Below are 20,798 nucleotides of genomic sequence, written 5' to 3'. Positions count from 1 at the left end.
GTTTTGCAAACTCCCCATTTTTCTCACCTGCAACAGAGCATTTGTGCTGAGGAGAAGATTTCCTTCAGTTTTCTACAGGAAATTAGGCTCCCCCTTTGTTTAGATCCCACAGATTGTACTGTATGCTCATGGGCAGCCGGCTCAGGTCTCCGACATTTTTGCTGCTTTTTTTTCTCTCAGTGGTGGCTGCCACGCAGAACAGAAGGAGAAGGGAATTCCAGGCTTGTGGGTTAATTATTAACACGGTTAAGCCTGGCAGCATGCTCAGAATTAGAAAGGAAAAGCCTCAGGGCTGATTCTTCCCTCACGTTCACAGGATAACCCCACTGGGCTGACTTCGACCTCCCAAGGCAAGGGCCATATCCACACTCCCCCATGGAAAGTTAGTGGGATTCTTATGAATGGCTCCATTAGGAGGTGGGTGGGCTGGATGCCAAAGAAATCAGTGGAGTTGCTTCTGATTTACACGGGGATAAGCATGTGGGTGTATTAAATCCGTAATCCTCGCCTCCACCGCAGCCAGGAACTCAGCAGCTGGGTGGTGCAAAGTGCCACAGAGAACCCTCCAGTGTCACAAAACACCAAGGGCCACATCCATGTCAAACAGCCTTGGGGGTGCTGATTCAGGGGCATGGCAGGCATCTGAGGAGATGATGAAAAGTGGGCTCAGCCAACTCAGTCCTAAACAGTGATTTCAGCTCCTGTGCTTGCGCAGTCTCCACCATTCCAGGATCCCAGGACATCATCTTGTAGATCATTACTGTGCCTCTGGAAGGTGGAGTGATGTTATTTTAAAGAAAATGAGGTCCAGGCTCTTCCTGCCTTGCCTGGCATGTGCATCTTAGGTGGCAGAGGAGTCTAAATGAATGAGACATCGCCTGCAGCCAGCACAGAAAGGAGGCCACCAAGACCTCACTGCCTTCTGAAGGTGACCTAGAGCTACTATGCTAATTTATGTCCCTTAATTTAGATGGCCTGGCTCCAGCCCAGAAATACAATGGGCATATTTTAAGGGTAGTGAAGCATTTCTTGAGGAAGAGTTAAGTACCTGATTCCTGCTGAAAACAGGAAATGATGAGTCAAACCCATTTGGGTGATGTGTTAAAGCTCAGTGATCATTTCTTCACTTTTGCAGAACTGCCTGCCTATTATCTGGCTTTGTCTTGGAGGTGTCCTTGGCATACTGGGAGGCTGAACAGAGTTCCCTGGATGTCACCCTCACCAGTGACCTGTCCTTGCATGATCACAAAAGACAACCAGTGGCTCCCACCACTGCTGGGCCCAGAATTAACCCCATGGTACAAAAACTCCCCTTCCTGAGCCTGAGTCAGTCTGGCACCTCTCTGGCTTTGGTGACCTCTCCACTCCAGGTCTTATTTCTGAAGCTGTCCTGACATGGATTTGAGCTGCTGCCTACTGGGCCAAGGAACAGTAACATTGGAAAAGCTCTGTGTGTCCATTTCCCCACTAATACAAATGACACCTTACTCCCAAAGGAAAAGATAAACCTCTGCAAACCAGGGACCAAAGACTTTCTAAGCCCCATATATCCCAGAAATACACATTGATACCCACACATCATCTGCCTGCTTCATTTAATCCTCTCCTCTCCTCTCCTCTCCTCCCCTCCCCTCCCCTCCCCTCCCTTTTATCATTACCTCTTCACCTTTCCTGACTGACCTCCATCTGATACCTTAGTTCTTGATTACCAATAAGTTCCTGCCTGAGCACTGATAAGAGAATATTTATTTCTCTGTTTTCCTGTTAGGAGGAGTGTTCTTAACAGGGATTTTTTCTAAAAGAGGAAAAAAAAAAAAAAGACAACAACTAGATAAAACAACAACTAGATATTTTGTTTGGTTGGTTTTTGTTTGTTTGTTTGTTTTTGTGAAGTGACTGACATTTAGACACCTCCTGGTTCCCATTTATTCCCTTAATAAAACAAATTTAAAGAGTCTTTCACCCACCACACAACATTAAACTTCAAGAAGGAAGGGGATTGACTGCTTTTATTATTTCATAATTTTTTTCTAGCGTGGCCAGGCAGTTAGTGCTGAGAGGATGTGTGTAAATATACAGTATAATCACATTACAAATCACTGCCAAACAGAGCAGACGCAGACTAAAGGATGTCTGCAATCAGAAAAGGGATTGCAGAGTGGGTTCCTGCCATCCCAGAATCAATGTGAAGGTATTTTCAACTTGAATTTACAATAATTTTTATGGGAAGGTGACACCTTTAAGGTCAATGCATCCCTGCCACTGTGCTGGCACAGTTATCCCTATCTAGCTGGTAAATTCATAGAATCACAGAATATGCTGAGCTGGAAGGGACCCATCAGGATCATCGAGTGCAACTCCTTGTCCCACAAAGGACACCTCAAGAGTCACACGCTGTGCCTGAGAGAATTGTCCAAGCACTTCTTGAACTCCATCAGGGTTGGTTCTATGATCACTGCCCTGGGGAGCCTGTTCCAGTGCCCAACCACCCTCTGAGTGAAGAACCTTTTACTGATATCCAAACTAAACCTCCTCTGACTCAGCTCCAGCCATTCCCTCGAGTCTTGTGATAGGTCACAAGAGTGAAGAGATCAGTGTCTGTCTGTCTGCTGTCCCTTGTGAGGATGTTGAAGACCACAGTGAGGTCTCCTCAGTCTCCTCTAGGCTGAGCAGACTAACTGACCTCAGCTGCTTCTCATGTGACTTCCGCTCCAGAGCCTTCACCATCTTTGTGGCCTCCTTTGGAGGTTTAAACTGTATTGATAAAGAAACCTTTATTGTTGCATAAATTACAGAATGAACACTACCCTGGGAATGTAAACTGAGGCAAATTCTACCTTGTGCATTGCCAAATCAGAATTTAAGTTCCTAAATCAGTCATGAATTTGATGCCTTCTCTGTAGGAGAATCACAGAATGGTTTGGGTTGGAAGGGACCTTAAAGATCATCGTGTTCCAACCCTCTGCCATGGGCAGGGACACCTTCCACTAGATCAGGATGTTTAGATCCCCATCCAACCTGGCCTTGAGCACTCCCAGAGAAACCGTGGAGTTATCTGGATATGGCCAGGGCCGTACCTGGGTCATGAGGGAACACTGAGCTCTCCCAGCAAATCATCTTGGTTTCCTCTTGGTTTCACCCACTTCAGCAAACATGAGATAAAGTATCAGCGTTACCAGTAAATGATTGTTATTTGCACAAGGAAAAACCCTGCAATGCACTGTACCGACGCCATTGTTTGCTCAGCTCTAGATGGCAGAGAGTTAGACAAAAACAAATACAGACACCCCAAAAGCACATCAATATCTGTCTTGTTATCACATTTACATGCTTTTGAAGAAAGTTTATAGCGCAAAAAGACATTTTCCACTCTACCTTTCTTCTCAGACACAATGGATTTTTTAAGTGATGGGAGTCAGATGGTTATTCATGATTATTTAATGATTTAAACACAATTTGAACTCACCATAAGTTCTTGCCTCAATTCTCAGTGCTAAAACCAGTCTTGACTCTGTGCCTAGCCATCTTATTCTAGACTTCTTTACATGGAACTATGATGCCTATAATCAGTATGCTATACCCATGGAAGCACGTCTCTGGTCTAGCAAGGCTTCCTGAAGCCTGTTTTAATATCTCAGTTCATCTGAACCATCTGTATTCTCAGTTGGTTCATGTAAAAGGCAGCTGAAATGGAGATATGAGCAGTTCAGATGCACAGAGCACATCTGGTTTCAGGTGCCAGTGAAGAATTTGTCATTGAGAGCCAAGGCCATGATAAAAGATCTCTCTTGCTACATAACAAATACTTCATAGAAATAGTTAAAAATGGAGTTCTTTCCCCAGAGAAGTCATGGTCCAAAATAGGGTGTCCATCATGAATGTACATTATGGGCAATGTACAGGGAAAAGGGACAGTGGGTAATAACTTTTGAGACCCTGAATGTGTCTTTATTCATAATTTGTGAAGAAACTGGAATTAAGGCTATTTTTGCATGACTGGGATAAGGGAAGGCAGCCTTTTCTGAGATTTTAGGAGGTCTTCAGCTCTGCAGAGAAGGGTGTCTTGATACAGCCGGGCTGGGAATAAGGTCGAAGCTGGGAAATGGCGTCAGCGAAAGCCTAGATGTTGCTGTCATCTGCAGCTGCTTTGGTGAGATGAGGAGGTTACTTCAGAAAGAAAGCCAAAGACCTTCCTGTAGAAGTTGAAGATGATTTCTTCAGCTGTGATTTTTATTAGGATACCATTTGGTCATGAATCTAGACAAAGCAAACATTTTATAAATTTGATCTAACAAAGTTACCTCTCATAAACACAGAAATAAACTCTCAGTGTGTTCCCATTTCCCTTCTCATTCACATCCTCACCTCACTCTCTGCTCCAGCTCCACCCCAGACGATCTCACTGGATGATGCTCAAATCACAGCATCTTTCTGACAGTGGGACACAGATAGAGATGCCTTCTCCTGGCAAAGCAGGCCCCTGTAAAAAATGCTGCTTTTGTCACCATTATTTTCATTTCCTAGATCCTCTTAGTTTATAAAAGGCAAGATGGGCTCTAAAGGTATTTCAAAGACAACAGTCCTTCAGAGGTATTTCCTCATGCAGCATGAAGGATAGATCCAGCAAGGGTGTGAAGGTGTTTCAAAGGGATCGAAGCAAGGAAGTTATGTAAGGCAGGGAAAAGGATACCCCTGCAGGCTCCCTGGCTGTTCCCTGAAATTGCCAGAGACTGCAATCAGAGGGAGACATCTTAGTACATGGTTTGAGAATAATTTATAAAACTTGATTTACTCCTTTTAATTTTTTTTCCTATAGCTCAAACTATTTATGTGTTGTGATAAATGATCAACCAGTGTCTCAAAGTGACCTGCAAAATTACACAGGCTGGACTGGCCAGGCTTTCTGAAGTGCTGAGTCTGTTTTGTTTGATCACATGGTTCAGACCCAGAAATGAGAAAAACAAGACCAAGATCCCAGACCTGCCACAGTTTTGACTTCTGCAAGCCTTTGCTCTCTGCAAGTTGTAAGACATGGGGGAATTGTGGCTGCCGGCAGCTGATGCTCTGTTTTACCAATCCAACACAGTAACCAGCAGCCCTGGCCAGTTTGTTTTTCTGTTTGTTGAAATCCTATCTGCCCAAGCTTCTGAAAGATGTTTTTAAAGGATTTTAACAAAGGCCTTTCGCATGGGAGTAATTTTGTATTTTGTGGGCATCATCACATACAGAGGTATTTTCTTGATTAAGTGTAAGTTTTATTAAGCTCTCTCACTAAATTTTATTCCTTCTTCTTCCCCACATTTTTTTTTCCTCTGTGATCTCACTTTAGATTACTAATGCAGCCAGATGCATCCTGGATAATTTGGCTTCGTGCAAAGTGTCGTTTCCCTGTGATCTCTCTGTTGATACAGTTGTTGCTACAGTTCAACATTATCCAATCATTGAACCAGAACCAAATCACATCTCTGCATTTGTGAAGGACAATTCTGCCATGAAGTGTCATCATGTGCAAGAATGGCTCCATTGTACTCGGTAGATACCCTGCTCTGATTTTGATGACATTCCCAGTTCCCTTCAGGCATGCCCTTGTGATGCTGGCCAAACCTGGCTGGAAAAATCTTCCCTGGCACAAGCATGGTTTGAGGAACTCAGTCCCACTGACTATTAAGGGTGCTCAGAGCTTTACTGATACATTGACAGAGGGTCCAAGTAAAAAAGAATTTTTAAAAAGTGAAATGGATTTGTCATCATGGTGTGATTAAAAAGAAAACATAGTCAGAGGGGAAGTGAAAAGTTTAGGAAGTGTTAATATCATGGTATGGCATGGAGTTTCAGTAGGAATCAAGAGATTCATGCTGTTGCATACAGGTGGACCACAAGCATGCCATCAGTTCTGACTCACATCTGCAGTGATCCATGTCTTATGTCAGAGGTTTTACCACTTGTGGTGAATAGAACAGTTGATACTGCAGTGAAGCGACGGCACAGTTTTTAAATGGCTCTTTCTTCCCTCCTCACTGTACAGCATGGATTTGTCTGCAGCAAAAACACATGTTCTTTTAATTGAGTTCAAAGTGGGAAAGGAACCAGCAAAGGTTTAAATTACAAGTGGAAAGAGAAGAGTTTGCAAAGAGAGGCCAATTTCATGAACCACTCTCCCAAATCTCCCACTCCCTTAAAAAAAAGTTCAAGTTTTTCTTGCCCCAGACTCTGCAAAGTTCAGCCCTTCCTAATTTAATCACTTAAACTCTGGTAAACTGCAAACTCCAGCATACTCACAGCTTTCTGTAGATAGTTATCACATCTCCCTCAGCCCTTGTTTAGCCAAGCTGCATACACAACATTCTTTTAATCCTTGTAAAATCAAGGCAAACCAAGCTATCAGTTTTGAATGTACACAGAAATGCATCTTCTCCCAAATCTATCAGTGACCCACAAACATTTATTAGCTGCCTTAGCCATCTACATAAATCCAGTAGAGGGAGGCATTACACAGATGCGGTTCTACAGCTGAGGAACTATCTCCAGATATTTGGGGTCAATAAATTGAGGCAAGGTCACAAACAACCAAAGCTCTGTCTGCTATAGTGGCCAGGTCGATGTGGAAAAGAGAGGAAGTCTGTAAAAGAAGGGGAAACATACTTCCCAGGATGGCAAAAATTAATCTCCGAGTGCTCAAGGTGTTTGAGAGATAGATGAAATTACCCTGAAGGCAGGTCACTAGGGGAGAAATAATCTTTGATTTAGATGTTCCAGAAAATATGTGAAATAAAGCTTTTCCACAAAATCCATGCATGAAATCTGAAGTGTCTCATGTTGATTTAGCAACTGTATTATATGAGATGCAACCCATGTAAATCCACATGTTATTTTCTCATCCATTCAGCAGAGGCCTTAAAAAACCCCCAAAACATAGCCTTGTTACTTATTTTGACTGTTCTTATTTCTACTCTACCAGTTTAGTCGCAGCTGTGGTAGCAGGAAAAGTTGTTATAAACACAGGACACTTACCCTGCAACTTGTATGCTCCTATCGGGAGCCCACGGAATCAAGTTCTCATTATGAACTCTATTTTCACCTCCCACATTGCGAACACTAAAGTAGGGGGAAAAAAAAATGCTTCTGGCTTGTAAAAATATAGGATTTCTTCCTTAGGAGAAATGAATTGAAAACTAATTTTCAAGGAAGCAAAACTTTCTATCAGCAGTACTGTTATTTCTTATTATTGGTTTGAATGGCTTTAGCACCTGGAACGTTCATCTGTGCTGAGGATTGTGCATTGCTGCCTGCTGCAGGCTAATCCAGGGGAAAAAATCCCGCTCTACATCAGCAAAGGAAAGGAGCATGGTTTGCTCCCATTTTACAGATGGAGACCTGGTAAAAGAAGATTTTGAGGCACTTGTCCGTGTTTATTCTTCCAGCAATGCAACCCAGATCTCTTGAATTTGAGTCCAATACTTTAACCACAAAGCCATCCTCTCTCCAGTTTCAGTGTTTAATTAATGATGATGATGTCTGCAGCTTCCTCTTATCAAGCCATCCTTTCATCAATGATGGTATTGTGGTTATTTCCCTGCCATGTGTGTGGCTGTCTTCCAGTTATTTTACCAGCTCCTGAAACCATGTTCACAAGTAGAATTTGCTAATATTTCCCAAGTCCCTTCTAAATGTGAAGCTGAACTCTGCTTTCAGTGCACACTAATTTTATGCTACTGATGCATGTAAAGCAGTGATGGTAAAACCTCCTGGGATACATGGATTAGCTGAGGTTTCCAACACCATCTGTGCTGCCACCTGAAGTGTGAGGTATGGTTCTTTCTTCCTACCACCAGTTAAGCACCTTAAATGGTTTTACCAAGGAATTTGAACATAATTTAAATGGCCTGTGAATATCATTAAAATGGTCCTTCATGCCATTTCTGGTTGAATTGGGAAAAAAATGTCACTTGGTCCTGGAGGTTTCTCAGATGTGGGGGGCTTCAGATTTTGTCCCCTATTATGGCAAGTTCCCTTATTCCATGGTTCCATTGAAGGGTTTATTTGCCACCTGCACCACTTTCCTCTTGTTAAAACAGGACTAGGGTCATGATTACACAGACCTGACTCAGGACCAGTTGTAGATCCTTCCATCAGCTCTGCATCAAGCTGAATGAACTATACAGAATGTCAGCAACATTATTTTTACTGTTCTTTTCTGGAGGTGATCAAAAGATATGATGCTATTGTAAGTGGCTTTGTTTCATTATCCACCTTATCTTGCTTTAGCTGACCTTTTCTTGGATAATCTGCAGTCTGGGGATCTGGTAAGATCATGCTTCTGTCAGGCAGTTGGATTATAGGGTTGCTGTAAATCCTTCTAACTGAAATAGTTCTATTCTATTCTATTCTATTCTATTCCATTCCATTCTATCACTTCTTGGTGAAATTAAAAATAAAATGATCAAGCTTCATTCCCACTTGTGATAAGAGGTGAGTTTGTAGGAATGCTTTAGCTTGTAGCTGACACTAACTCCAACTGCATCGCCAGGATGTTATTCTCCATGTTCTGTAATCAAAAAGAAGCAGAAGAGGATTTAAAATTATTGAGTGAAGTCTCCACAGCTACTGTACAAATAAATAAAACAGGCCAGGACTCGAGCCCAGTGGAAGATCCCACAATGGCACAGTTCAACTCACCTCCAGAGCAGGGTGGCTGCATCCAAACAGTCTGTTGGGAGACATCCTTGATCCACACCAAGAACAAGACCTAAATGCTCCTTAGCATGATGCTAGGTGGCCTGGACAGAAGTACTTCCAGGTTATACACTAACAATTTATCAGTCTGAAAAGTCATATGCCAGGGCTTGTGCCCATTCCCTGGCTCTTTCCACTTTAAGATTAAATCAACCATGATCCAGGAGGATCTGTTTTATTGTCCACTGATGGTTAGTTTGGGCAGCTAACTCAAATGGAGCCATATGGACAATGTGGATTGCTGGATTAATGCCTGGCTTACAGGTGGAGTGGAAGCAGCAAAATGTGTGATAACAACAATAAACCAAGGTGGGGAGAAGTGAAGAAAGGGGGCAAGCTGCATCCTATGGAGACATTTGTCCTCTGGAAGTGTTTGGATCCATTCTGAGATATCCTGGCCAAGATAGTGGGAAATCCAGTGTTTTCTTTATCAACTCACCACTAGTAGGTTTTTTCCCTGAATTAATGCCATTTAATTATTAGATTCTATGTTTATGAATGGGAAATACTGGCTAGGGTACCTGTGGGAAGTGTTTGGTTTCTTAAGGTTTCTGGGCTATTTTTTCTGAGCAATTTTGTGTTGTAATTTTAAGAAAAAATTTAGGTACTCAGTTTGGCCTTCATTACTGCCAGCAACACCTGGCAGGCTGGTTACACATACAGAAAATCTCATCTGTCATTAGTAAAATTCAATTGTGCAGTCCATGCTGGGGCAGAATTCCCACCCAAGCCACTATAAAACCCTCAGAAACAAGGAAGACTGAACCGGAATCTTATTTTGTTCAGGTTCATCTCTTATTATGTTTTGGTTTTCATCCCTTTTGACAGAAAATAAAATTCACTGTAGTTGACCATTTGAGCATCAGCCTTTGTCTAGGTCTGAGACTGGCACACACCCAATGTTTCAATCAAAGCCAGAAGACTAAAGGAGAGGGAGAGAAAGTGCAATCCTTGTAAAGACTCTGTCATCCAATTTTGCAATATTCCAGAGAAGGAAAAAGTTACTTACAGACCCCCATGGTTACCAGCTTATACCTTGAAGCATGAAATTTTATTACCTTTCTCCTCTAACTGGTCATCAAATAATCCTACTGGTTTTTAACTCCTCTTCTACAGAATGATTCCATCTGTCTTGCTTTGTTCTTCATATGTTTTTTGCACTTTCTTTTGCATCTGTTAAGAGTCCCAGTTTAGCCTTAATGCACTGCTTTTTAGCACTGCTCATAACACTCAGACATGCATTAATTGATCTTTGGACATGCTCTCCTTCCCTATCTGCTTCACTGATTTGTTCCGTTTAATTTCATCCAACACATCTCGCATCATATTGTGCTGTAATTTCCTCTGCTGAAGTTCAGCATCCTTTGTGTTTAACTCCTGGGTCTCTCCATAGTTCTAATTACAAACCTGGAGGATTTAGTTGGAATTTTAATGGCAATATAATAGTAAGCCTAGAGCCAAAACAAGTACTCCATATTTTGGAACTGCCATGAACTGAGAGGCAGACCAGGCAGCAAGCTTTAAGCACAAATGTGCAAAAAACATTTACGGAGACTTAACTTAAATTCCTTCTTTTCTCCTTGACCAACTCATTTTATTAGGGAAGGTTTAATTTGTTAAATTGAAATGCTCAGACATTTTAAAGAGAAAAGACTCCAAAAATGTAGTGTGTATTTCATGCCAAAATGTTATTCCAGAGTTTGCCACCCATTTGTGTTTCAGTAGAAATACTTGCCTCCCACTCCTTGGCACTGGCTCAAAACTCTTTTTCTCAAAGGAGGTGCTGAAAAAGCATCTGAGTATTAATTTGTCTTTTGTGGGAGGTTTTAGTGTTGTTATAAATCACTATAAATCACAAATCAGGCTTTAAATGGGAGACTTCATAAGCCGCTCTCACTGCGTAAGGCTGTGAAAATGAAAAGCTTAAAGCAAATGTTATCTCGATGTGTTGTATTTAAATTGCCTCTAGCAGACTTGGTGGCCTGGTTTTGCCAGTGTCTGACCTGCTCTTCCAAATGGCAAAGAGAAGTGTGGTGGGCAGCTCCTCCGACAGTGATGAACGTGATTCAAAGCTCTGTTTGTCAAATTAAGCTTCTTCAAGTCCTACTTTAGAATTTGTTAAACTGACTTTTCTCGAAGGGTCTCATATCTTTGCAAGTATTACTGGTAACTTACCCAGAGCACAATCTGATTTTAAGATCTTAAACAACAAGACAGCACTTCTTGTTCTGATAAAAAAAGTGTGATTCCATACGTACGGTTCTGAGTATTTCAAAACCCCAGCCAGAAACTTAGTAACACCCTATATTTACATGACATTTTTCATTCTGAGGTATTTCTCTGAGTCTGGTACACCAACCATGTGTAGGTAATTATCAGTAATCATCGCTAATTATTTTTACAATTCTTTTTCCATTTTGGCATCAACTTTGAAACGGCAGCTTAACATGAGCTCATCTAAACGTAGACTTTGTGAAGACAACATTTCTGAATAGGAGCTGTATAGGGAGTCCAACGAGACAAAGCGTTCCAAGTTGGAGCGTGGCCAGGACACCAAAGTCATTGCTAGAAGTCATGGGATCTTTAATGCCCACAAAGTGGTCAGGACCTCCACTGAGTTTTATGAGTGTAATGTCTCACCCGAAGAACAACTTCTTCAGCAGCACAGTACCCCATTGTACTGCACTGGACTCGTTCATGTGCAAGGAGAAGAGTCCCATTCACTGAACTCCTCATGCTGGCCCGTCTGGCTGACCAGACTGTCTTAGTGTGTCTTCCAGCCCAGCAGACCACCTGTCTTGGCTCACCACATGTGGCTGGGTGCCAGTGGGAGATGGCAAAGCTCTCAGCTGTCTCAGATAAAGACATTTTTGGGCCCTCATGGGATTTGTCCATCTCTCCTGAATTTTTTTTATACCTTCGTGCTTCATCTCAACAGTTTGCAAAGTAGAGGGGAGTCCAAACAAGGGCTGGAATGCTCTTCCTTTGGGTCTACAGCAGCCAGGGTTGGTATCCCAGCGCTCCAGGTGGTCCAGTGATAATAGGCTACTGAGAAAACTCAATGAATCCAACATGTCCTAACACTGCCGAGGCCAAACTGTCTTTTACCACATGGGGCCATACTTCAGGTGACTTAAATACACTTGAAAAGCTGTTGAAATTGCAACTGCTTTCCCACCTTTTCTGGTAACGCAAATCCATCTCTTTCTGTCAATGTGTGGACCCTGCTGTGAGTTTAGCCAAGCAATGCTGAACAGGCACAATTTCCATAGGACGAGAACACAGTGCAGCCCAGCATAGGTTAAAACACGTTTTTTTCAGTTTCCTTTGCTATTTAGAGTTAGCCACAGGACCCTGCTGCCTGATCCTGTGGCTTTTGAGCACTTCTCCAGCTTCATCAAACAGCCTTACAACAGCTCTGTGCAGAAAAGAGGAAGACAAATTGAAACCTTTAGGTATGTGATGAATCTGTAGAGTTGTTTTAGGATGTCAAAGCAACTGCAATAATTATGGGACCAAATTCACCACAGACAGTTCAACTCACTTTCCCAAGTCACTGCTCACGTAGCTTATCTGTGCACAGCATCTGTTGGTGGGACGAGGAGTGAAGGCTGGGCCATCGTTTTCTGCAAAGGAAAAGGTGAAAGATTACCTCATTATTTAAATAAAAACAGTTTTTAAAGATTCTCTGGGGGATTACACAAAGGCTAGAGGCCTGTGTACATAACTGAGTTCTCACTGACACCCAGCCAGAGACAGGTCCTGGGAGCATGAATATCTGAGTAGCTACAGCTAAGATTCTAAGGAAGTTTCAGGCTAAAAAGGTGTGGACAGTAGATGAAGTAGAAAAACAAGCAGATTGGAGGCTAGCTTGGTCTGAAACTGGATTTTAGATATCTAAAACCTACTGGGGTCTGGATTAAAACTGACCCAATCCTACCCAAAGAACATAAACATCATAAAACATGGGTGGATCTGGCTTAGCAGGCATTGCTTCCAGATAAGGTCTGGAAATCACAGAGAATCATCTGAACATGAGCTAACCATGATGCAACACAAAGAATAGACTCAGAGCCTAGATTTAAATAAGAAAATTGTGAGTAAGAATAGAAAGTGTACTTACTGTGGTTCAAGACATGATAGAAAACTTGCAGGTTGCCTTGGCTTTTTGTGTCTGGATCTGGTCTCCAGCCTTCCACAGTGAAATAGAATTTCAAGAAAGAATCATGTGTGACATGTGATTAGCTTTTAAGACCTGTGATGGAACTTCTTCACTGGAAAATTAAAACATTTGGGTACTATTTTTTTCAAAGAAAATCCTTACCTCAAATACAGGTCTGAATTAGAAGGACTACTAAAAACTCAAGGGGCACTCTAAGCTGTAGAGATAATTGCAGATTTCCATGCCTCCAAAGTCCATGGAAAAGGGAAGGCTTGGGTTTCCTTCTGTCAGACGACCATACAGAAGTTATGCACTACTATGAAAAAGAGAATTCTTAGTATGAAAATGGGTTTCTTCCTTATGCACACTGTCAGTGGTATGAAAACAGGGCCAAAATTATGTTTTTGCAACATCAACTGAACATCCATGCTGCATGTTATTCATTTATTCAGGCATTTGGAAAGAAATCCGGATAGCTCGTAGGAAGGAGGATGTAGAGGATAGAGAGAAGAAGGAAGGGAAGGAGGACAGTAAAATATTGTTGATTTTAATTTTTGCTATGGTTTGTTAATTTTGGCATGTGGGAGGTGGAATAGCTCCTGGCTTTTCTTTTATTGTGATTATACTTTTTAATGTTGGCAAACACACCTGGAGCTGACAATAGGCATTTTTCAGTAGCAAATAGTTATGAATAAAACTAAAAATAAAATAATGAAGCTAAACAGAAAACTGAGTGTGTGGTTATCTTAAAGTGACACCCTAAGGCCTTACTGTTGTACTCTCAAACTGCATAAGCCTGTCACCCTGGCAACAAACAGATAAAAGAACAAAGACATATATTTACCTCTTGGAAGGGAGGAAACCATTTGTAGGGCTAATTCCTGTGGTCTTTCTGCAGGTAGAAGTCCTGAGCAGTTTTATCTGAGTAAGATCTAAGTAAAGACATCAGGGTTTGGCCAGCCATTATATCCTGATTCTGTTCTTTCTTCTACCACTTAAAAAACAAGTCAAAATAAATGCCTATGAAATTATGACTGCCTGAAATAAGGTACAGGAAGTAAGAGTGTAAAATAAGGAATGCTTTTGGGTGATAAATATGTTCTTGAATGGTACATATCAACTAAATTCTGACATATACTACATGTTCAGAGATACAACACTGAGGCTACTGTTTTTAATTCCATAAACTTATGTCTTTATAAGAAGTATTTGTATAATAGTTGTCTATACTTTTATTCATATATTCATGCACATGCTAACATACACAAGCATGCACATTAATAAAATGTCGTTCCTCAGAGGCGAAGGCGTCTTTGCTTAAGGATTTTCAAAGGCAAAAAACTCTGTGTTTAACCCATAGACAGATTCGAAACCAATTTCAAAGACCACATTGTCTTTCACATTGGTTTGTTAAAATCTATGGGTCTCAGTTGGTTATTTCATGGTTGTAACTCAAAAACCAAGACAAAACTGAGTGCATATACTCATTGATTTGGAAGCTGTCCCAGACTTGATGAGTATAAAAGATGAAAGCCACTTTTCTTCTTGCTTTCTCTCAGATTACTATTTCTACAAAAATTCCAGATTCACTCATATGTCCCAGAGATGTGGGGGCACTTCATCTCAAAAGACCCACGTTGCATGGGCTGTGGCAGTGGGGAAGAGGTGGGTATCTTCTCTGTGAATCTTTGGTTAGAAGTTACAACTATGAGAATAGTGGACAAATGCAAACTACCAACTTCTGATGCTATGTTAGCTGTCTTTTCCCAGTGTGCAGGCTGTCACGATTTCATGGTTTCAGTCATTGCTTCAGCAAATAATTCTGGATATGAAAAAAGGAATTACAGTGACATTGGAGATGGAAGCTAGTCTTTTACTGGAAGACTCTCATATACTTAGTCTTCTAAGTTTGGGAGGGTCTTATACAAGACAGAAAATGTGCCTGAATACACATTGTTAAAGATAAATTTGAAAGTTATTTTACTCATGTTCGAACAAAAAAATATTTAATATGTGGTTTATTTCCTTAGAATGGATTTTATTTCATTAGAGCTGAGTAACAGCAGTGGTTAGGTTTCTGTGAAGACAATAAATTTCAGAATTTTGGAGCTCCTGAGAAGTGGGCACTCATATTTTTGATATTTATTACTTTTCCTTAGGAAATTAATCCTGAAGAAAGAGTCTCTGATTCTGAGCAATATCCTGAAGAGCTCTATCTTCACATTCATTATTAGCAGGTGGCATCTGGCTCAAGACCATAGGAGAAGAATTTAGCAGGTGGTCTTGTGAGGTGACTCATATCACTTCTGCTTTCTGCTCATAAGAAGAAGTGAGGGAGGTTCAGCAGAAGAGCAGCTCCTACCAGGAGGGGCTGTGCCAACAGGAAGCAGTACCAGTGCCTCAGTGGGTGGCACACTCTCCATCTGAGCTGGTGCTGCTCCCAGTCATCACCCCAACTGATGGTAGGAGAAGTTGAGAGGTAAAGATAGCATCTTTCAGACACAGGAGACAGATAATAAACTGAGTTCTCATGATCTGTTTTCCTCTCATTATGATTTTTCATCTTATTTTACTGTTAATTTTGGAAACTGCGGCTTCCTAGACTTAGCAGTCACTGACAAAATCAAGTCTAACTACAGGAGCCTACCAGGCTACGCTGTGAACAGCACAGAATCACAGAATGCTTTGGGTCAAAAGGGACCTTAAAGATCACCTCCTTCCACCCCCCTGCCATGGGCAGGGACACCTTCCACAACTTCCAGGTTGTTCCAAGGCCCATCCAACCTTGCCTTGGACACTTCCAGGAATGTGGTGGCCACAGCTTTTCTGGGCAACCTGTTCAGTGTCTCAGCCGTATTGCAGTAAAGAATTTCTTCCTAAATCTGTTCTAAGTTGACTCTCTTTAAGTTTAAAGCCGTTACTCCTTGTACTGTCACTACATGCCCTTGTAAAAATCTTCAGCTAGACCAGGTTGCTCAGAATCCTGTCCAACCTGACCTTGAATGCTTCCAGGGACAAGACATTTACCACTTCTCTGGGCAAGCTTTTTCCAGATATCCAGATATTCCTTTCTATTCAAGAGGCCTCTTCTCTGTATCATGACTATTTACGTATATATACACACCACAATGGAAAAATAAAAATATACCCTTCAGAGCCTTGTTGAGATCTCTTACAAGGAGGAGATCATATTGAAATGTGTCTTTTGTCTTGCCCTTTTATTCCATTATTGGACTTGTAATACTTAAAGGGGGCTTTAAAGAAAGATGGGGGCAGTAGCAATACAAGGGGTAATGGTTTATAAATAAAAGAGGGCAGGTTCAAATTAGATATAAGAAAAAAATTTTTTATGAGGCAGCTGGTGAAACACTGAACAGACTGCCCAGAGAGGTGGTGGAGGCCCTGTCCCTGGAAACACTGAAGATCAGGTTGGACAGGGCTCTGAGCAACCTAGTCTGGGTTAAGATGTCCCTGTTCATTGCAGGAGGACTGGACTGGATGACCTTTAAAAATTCCCTCCAACCCCAACTATTCTAATAATTCAGTAATTGCCACTGTAGAGACAAATCCTCCATGTTCACTGAAATTTCTGCTTTAAAGAAATGTAAATGAAGAAACTACAAAGAGAGAGGGCGATCCCTCTGATTTCCAAGAAATACCAAGAACCTGTCAGATAATTTTCTCTGTCGTGTAGAGACAGACCTCCAGGCAGCACAAATTTCCATTGCTTCCTAGAAATCAACAAAACCATGGTGATTCTACATCATAGCTTTCTATAGTAATGAATGAGATATTTAAATAAATTCAGAATACCTTTATCCAATGTAAATTTGATTTGATACCTTGACTTTGGTGTAAAAACAATAATTATAGCCAAAGCTATGGACCAAATATTTGATTATGCCTTTCAGTCATTAAAGGTGCTCTAGAAAGAAATCTCTAAAAATAGAAATATTCTTCTAGAGAGGAGTGAGTGTAAAAAAAGCCTAAAGATGAAGCTGAAGCTGATGAAATAGATCTTTCTTTGCATGAGCACAATACAAAATATTCAGATTTTATATATATATAAAAGAATTACTGTCCTGGAATAGCTCCAAACTGTTTTTTCTTTCCAGGATGGATATCTGGGATATTTTTGTTCACATCTTGATAGTTTTTATTGGGCGATAATTTATAGGCCAGCTGATGTCAGCATAATCAGAGTTTAGTACAATTTCTTCTTCTTTTTCTTCAGCACTGCTGTATTTATTGGTCTGTTAAGTTTCATTTCAGTGAGGTGCAGCCTGAGCCAACAGAACATAACTTTGAAAAACTCCCACAAACAGGGTCTCTCCCTGCACTTTATACTCCCCCTCATGCTTCATATTCTCATAATATATTAAAGGATTCTAGTGTCACCTTCCAAGAAATATCCAACTTTTTCTCATAAATAATTTTTAGCAGTTTTGACTTTTCTAAATATTTGTGGGTTTTATTTTTTTTTTTTATTCCCACTTTGTCTGACAAAATGACAAGTTCAGGGGCAAAGCCTGATTGACTGCCCCACATTAGACATTTCACAATTGTCTAAGCATAGTTCAGATGTCACAAAACCCAGCCAAGAGGCCTCTATGGAGTTCAGCAGGTTATCATTTTCCTACTGTTTGATTTGTGGTTACTCTGCTTCAGTAACTGTAAAGAAATTAGTTCCCGGCTAGACAGGAACTGGTAAAACGAAAGTGGTGTTGATAGAGGTGTTACTGATGTGGACAGGTTTTTTTTCCCCTGTAAGTGATATTTGTCCTGTCTTGTCCCAGTATGTTTTCTAAAGTCATTACTTCTACTGACTCCATTGGCTTTTTTTTTTTTTTAACACATAGAAGTAATCACTTTGTCTAGAAGCTTTTTTCAGGCATTTCTTCTTTGCATTTTCATATCTATTTTTATGGTCTGCAGTCAGGTCCCAGTGAATACAGAGCTGATTTGCCCTTCTCTTCCCTGAAGCTGTTCTTTCATTGTTAGATGTCCCTGCATTCATGCACATACCTCGCACAGAGAGGAAATAGATGTGAACTGAGACTGCAGAGATAAAAACTGCTGAGGCTGACGAAAAGAAAAACTAAATCCAGCTTGCAAAAATGAAGTCTGTGTCAGAAAGTTACACAGCTCCTCCAGCTTCATTCATGGTACACTGAATTTGTCTTATAACATAACTATTATTTTTTCAAAACATGTGTTTTCAGGGCCATATTTAAACTAAGAATAAATACAGGTTTTCCAGCAAAGGCACAGGAAAAAAAAGGCCTTTCATTATCTTGCCTATATTTTCAACCAATTCCTGCTCAAACAATAAATAAGCCAAAGAGAGAGGTATTTTTCTCTTCTATGGAAAAGTTGATATTTTTATTTTTTTTTAAGGAGATAAAAATACTCAGACACAAAGATCACTGTAGTTGGGCATATTAAACCATTCTTCTGAGAGGAAAAGAAAATCAGCTCCCCAAGTTATTACAAGAGTTCTTTTCATTTACTCTAATTAGTTAAAATTTGAAAAGACAGCCGGCTTTTAAATCAAAACAGAACAAAACAAAACAAGAAACCATTATGATATTTCTTTTAAAAAATTATAAAAGATGCCATTTGGAGTATGAGCATTTGGAAAGTTTGGGTGAACTTGTAATGAAACTGGCCCTTCCTGCAGAAGTCTATGGCTGTTAGTGAATCAATTTTTTGATTTTTAAGAAGATTTATACAAAAACTTTGAGGAACTCTACCAGAAGATCACTGATGTTTAAACATACAGGATTCAAGGATAAGAAGAATAACTCTTCCTCATTATTGGGAATCACATTTGCTTTGACTGAAGTAAACCCTTTAACAGCATTCAACTATTCCTTGGCTCATCCAGTCCAGTTCAGTCTGGAAAATGAGGACATGAGAGTTGCATCGTAAGCTGGTTTGGCACCTGAAGTTCACCTTGTTGCTCTGAAGTCTCCTGGTTTGGTTCTGGGTGTCTGCTACTGTGACAGCTGTCACATGGGCATCACCAGGTGCTCAGAAATTCCACCTCTGTGTCAGGTTTCTGTGTAGCTTGAGCTTGTCTCTGAAGCAACTCAGTGATTTCTGAGAATGAAAAGCTTTCCCATATAAGACGAAGAAATCATGGGGAAAAAAAGGCAAAGAAAAGTGAAGTTGAAGAATGAAAAAGTCCAGTTAAAAATGACCTGTGTTCATGAACCCTCTGGTCCCTGGGTAGCCAAAGGTCCCAGCAAGAGCAACCTATGCCTGGTGGACCTCAGTGAAGAAGCCTGGAGGTCAGAGCTCTGGTGTCCTTTGCATCCTGAGGACTGGCTTTGTGGGAAATGCTCCCAAGCAGCACTGATGTGGCGGAGAGCAGGAGTCATATACTCTACACTGTACCCTTGCAATGATTGAGTCAGAGAAATTAGAGATGGAAAATGCACTTAGGTCACTTGGTCCATTCCCCAACTGTTTAAAGGTTGCCCCCTACAATGTGTTCTTCATTGCTTTGTCTAGTCAGCTTCCCCCTTTTCCCTGGGGGGAACCATTTCATGTAGTAATAGACCTCGTTGTTAGGAAAATTTTCCTGATGCGCAGCCTAAATTTTCCTTGGCTCACGTTCATCCCACTACTTCAGTTAAAACCTCCTAGTCAGCTCTTAACTTCTCTCCACCTCAGGCCCTTTTCTTCCATCAGAGGAAACAAATGAGTCTGATCGAGTAAAGCCCTGTGTGTTTAAAAAATAATGACATCCTTACCTCCCAAGAGTGATAGTCAATACAGAATTAACATTAAATGTGCAAATAGCCTTATTTTATATGGAAGAAATGAATAAGCCCCTGGAAGCTTTAATCACGTGTCTGTTGGCATGGCTTGAAAAGTCCAATGTCTACCACCATTTACTAAAACACATGGAGCCAGGTCCCACCTGGAACAGATCAGACTGGCCTGGTTGGTCAATCCAAGCTCTAAGTCCCATGGAAATTTATATCACCTAAAGGTCTGTGAGTTCCCTTCCCAGTCAAGGTTGGGAATAGAGCCATATGCCACCTCACTGGTGACATGTGTCATGGACCGTGGGACACCAGACTGGTATCACCAACACTTTCACTACTTTGAAGAATCTGGGAGAAACTGTGGGGTTTGGATTTCCACTCACAGATAGCCAAGTTAGCCTAAGAATCCACTGTACTCTCCTAGCAGAACCACATGAGTATCTGATGTTTTGATTCTGCTGACAGGGAGAAAAAAAGTCATTTTCTATTGACCCAAAATAAATACTGTCAAAATAATTTGAGGAAATGGGTAAAGTAGCAATGCAGAAGAAGCTAAATGCTTCAATTATTTCTTGAGCTACTGGTGTGGCTTGATATCTTTAATAAAATAAATATTAAGAAACAGAAACAGTCTTTGGCATTTTTCAGGCTTTTTCAGGAGCCTCTTATTTTTGTTTTGTGACAAAACCAATTTGTTGCCATCACCATGAATCACCAAGGGCTTCAGCTGGTGGAAATCCACAATTTTCTGTTCAAAATGTGCTTTGAATTATAGTTGTAAGTAGTAAGCTCTTCATGAAGGCTTTTCCAGTAAGACCTTTCTCTGAATAAAATGAGATTTCAGCCAAAGTTCAAGATAAATGGGAAATCCAGGCTAGTGGTAGATGAGAACGATGTGGATCAAATCAGATGTTGACATTATACGATGTACAGCAAGTGTCTGGGAACCACTTCCACAAGAAAAAGCAGTAGTGAGAAGTTACTGTTTCAGCCTGGCTTATTTTAGAGAGCCTGGAACAGAACCCAGCAAGGGGTTGTGGTGCACTTCTGTCTTCAACTTCTACATCACTGAATTCCTCTTTGTTGAGAGGAAGATTTCGGTTTCATGATATCGCTTGTTATTAATA

The 20,798-nt window shown here is 40.9% G+C and overlaps 1 long non-coding RNA gene across 1 annotated transcript; it reads right to left on the bottom strand.

Annotated features, from left to right (window-relative positions):
- Positions 1 to 8,031: 8,031 nt before the first annotated feature.
- Positions 8,032 to 15,835, bottom strand: LOC125324160. Its single transcript, XR_007202838.1, has 4 exons — positions 13,058 to 15,835; positions 12,857 to 12,925; positions 12,278 to 12,359; positions 8,032 to 12,151 (listed from the first exon to the last, which is right to left on the bottom strand). It is a non-coding gene; the product is annotated as an uncharacterized LOC125324160 (long non-coding RNA).
- Between the last annotated feature and the right edge of the window lie 4,963 nt (positions 15,836 to 20,798).

Source organism: Corvus hawaiiensis, chromosome 3 (genome assembly GCF_020740725.1).
Source record: "Corvus hawaiiensis isolate bCorHaw1 chromosome 3, bCorHaw1.pri.cur, whole genome shotgun sequence".
Lineage (NCBI taxonomy): Eukaryota > Metazoa > Chordata > Aves > Passeriformes > Corvidae > Corvus > Corvus hawaiiensis.
The sequence above is the reverse complement of the archived record's forward strand: the minus strand, read 5'-3'. Positions and strand labels throughout refer to the sequence as shown.